This window comes from Sinocyclocheilus rhinocerous, unplaced genomic scaffold (assembly GCF_001515625.1).
Source record: "Sinocyclocheilus rhinocerous isolate Xijiao unplaced genomic scaffold, SAMN03320098_v1.1 scaffold1430, whole genome shotgun sequence".
In the NCBI taxonomy this organism is placed as follows: Eukaryota; Metazoa; Chordata; class Actinopteri; order Cypriniformes; family Cyprinidae; genus Sinocyclocheilus; species Sinocyclocheilus rhinocerous.
In genome coordinates this window covers 506,503-509,549 of record NW_015636039.1, presented here as the reverse complement: position 1 = coordinate 509,549, position 3,047 = coordinate 506,503, and the positions used below count along the sequence as shown (strand labels likewise).

General features: G+C 44.5%; 1 pseudogene; it reads right to left on the bottom strand.

The window, feature by feature from the left end:
* Positions 1-1,242: 1,242 nt before the first annotated feature.
* On the bottom strand, positions 1,243-2,549 carry LOC107747627 (uncharacterized protein K02A2.6-like; annotated as a pseudogene).
* Positions 2,550-3,047: the final 498 nt, after the last annotated feature.

Below are 3,047 nucleotides of genomic sequence, written 5' to 3'. Positions count from 1 at the left end.
CTTATCCCTCTACATAAATAACTGCACCTCTAAATACCCTGCTTTCAAGCTCCTGAAGTTCGCAGATGATATCACAGTCATTGGTTTCATCCAGGACGGTGACGAGTCTGCTTACAGACAGGAAGTTGAGCAGCTGGCTGTCTGGTGCGGTCACAACAACCTGGAGCTGAACACGCTCAAAACTGTGGAGATGATTGTGGACTTCAGGAGAAACCCCCCTGGACTCCCCCCACTCACCATCATGAACAGCACTGTGGCTGCAGTGGAGTCATTCAGGTTCCTGGGCACCACCATCTCACAGGACCTGAAGTGGGACAATCACCTTGACTCCATTGTGAAAAAGGCCCAGCAGAGGTTGTGCTTCCTTTGTCAACTGAAAAAGTTCAACCATCCACAGGCACAGATGACACAGTTTTCCTCAGCTGTTATTGAGTTGGTTCTGTGCACTTCTATAACCGTCTGGTTTGGGTCAGCCAGCAAATCAGATATAAGACGACTGCAACGGACTGTTGAAAGGATAATTGGTGTGCACCTACCCAACCTTCAGGACTTGTACAACTACAGGGTGAAGAAATGGGCAGGTAACATCATCACAGACCCCTCTCACCCCGGCCACAACCTGTTTGCACTTCTTCCTTCAGGCAGACGCTACAGATCCCTGTACACATCTAGAACATCTAGGCATAAAAACTAATTTTCCCCCATGCCATCTCCAGCTTAAACAGCTAACACAGAAATGACCTGTCTTCTTTAATTAATTTCTTAACTAATTATTGCCTCTCTCTCAAGTATAATGTAAATACATATATTTATTTTTATTTATACAGCTTTATATACAGTAAAATAATGCACAAATCTGCACATAAATCTTCTGTTCCTGTAGTGTCGTGCCAATTAAACACAAAAGACATGTATCCCCAAAAACTGAACTTTTTAATCTCAAAGAGCGGTGACAGAATGTACCGGTTTAGCACTCACTCGGAAGAGTAACCTCTAACAGAAAACAGCCCAATAATATATAATAATAACATAGTCCCCTCTTGTGGCCATTATGTGAATTGCACTCCAACAACTATTGCAGTCAGGATACCACATTTACTCCCCCCCTAATTTTTAAAGGCAGTGATTACTAAAATACCCATAAGTAACTTTACTATTTGAAAAATAAGAGGGAATTATTTTCCCCATAACAACTGAGATCAAAACAACTTGTTAATAACTTGTTTAAAGCTATGTTCTCAGCTACTGAACATAGTCCTGGAGACGAACAGGGGGGCGTCTCTCCCTTGAAGAACGACGCAACCGTGGTACAGCTGGTGTCTCTAACTTGTCAGGTGAGTGTAGCTTGTCCTTAGCTACCACCGTTGTTGTGTCCTGGCTTGGAATGGCTACTTCTGGTACCGTTTCCGTTTCAGTAAAACAGGGAATCTCAGGCAGCCGGGAACTTCCGTCAGAGGGCATTGTTACTTGGATGGAGTCCTGAAATGTTTCCGTATGTCGAATTCGGATTTGATCAACATGGCGCTTCAGGATTTGTCCGCTTCCAACAGCTACTGTATAGGAGACTGGACCCGAGGAATTCACAATGACAGCAGGTATCCACTTGGGACCGTAACTGTAATTGCGCACTAATACGTCATCTCCAGTTGTGAAAACTCGCAACTTCGCATTTTTGTCATGACTCTCCCGTTGCTTTTGTTGTTTTTGCTGCACTTTGGCTTTAATGTCTGGCAAGAGAAGATCGAAAGTAGATCTCAGCTTCCTTGCCATAAGCATCTCAGCAGGCGACACACCTGTTGTAGCATGTGGGGTGATCCGATAGTTAAACAAGAATCGTGATAACCTAGTTTCCAAGGTGTCCCCCTTCACCTTTCTCAGGCCTTCTTTGAACGTTTGGACAGCTCGCTCTGCTAATCCATTAGAAGAAGGGTGGAATGGTGCAGATCTCACATGACGAATCCCATTGTTTTTCATGAATTTTTCAAATTCTGTGCTTGTGAAGCAGGAGCCATTGTCAGAAACCAAGATCTGAGGAATTCCGAAAATGCTGAAACTTTGACGCAGTTTCTCAGTGGTAGCTTGTGATGTTGATGAGTTCATGGGGTAAATGTCCATCCATTTAGAATGTGCATCTACAATCACCAAAAACATCTTTCTGAAGAAAGGGTCCGCGTAATCTACGTGAATACGGGACCAAGGGGTCTCGGGCCATTCCCAGGGATGCAGTGGCGCTACAGGAGGCATTTTACGGTGCTTCATGCATTCTTCACAAAGTTGGGACTCCTTCTCAACTTCCTTATCCATCCCAGGCCACCAAAAATAGGAACGAGCTAATCCTTTCATCTTCGCCATTCCTGTGTGTCATTGGTGCAACAGTTTCACAAGCATGACCCGACCCTGACTGGGCACAATTACTCTGGCTCCCCAGAGTACACAACCATCGCGCACACTCAACTCCAATTTCCTTTGATGGTAGGGGTTGTATTACGGATCCACTTGATTTGGCCATCCCCTCAGCACATAATTGCGAACTTGAGAAAGTAGCACATCTTTGTTTGTCCAGCTTTTGAGTTGCGTGGCACTGATTGGTTCGAACTCCAGCATATCCAACATCAAAACTTGACTTGACTTACTTTGATTTTGTTCCACTTCCGGAAGGGGTAATCTGCTTAAGGCATCTGCATTTGCATGGCTGTCTTTGGACTTATACACCATCGTGTATTCATAGGCACTCATCAGCAGAGCCCATCTTTGCACTCGAGGGGAACCCATCTGAGGAATGGGTTTCTTTTCTGCACAAGCTCGAGCAATGTGTCCTATTTTCCCACAATTATGACACTTTTCACTTTTGTATCTGCATGTAGAAGCCGTGTGATTTATGCCTTTACATCGATAACACTGCCCACTGTTCGGACGGTAATCTTTCTTACTGTGCCCTGGCGTAGGGGAGCTTTTCACTTTGTGGCACACAGCAGAGGAGGGCTTTTGCAAATCTTGAATATTTTTATTTGCTGCTTCAACAGACAGAGCCATTTTCAATGCATTGT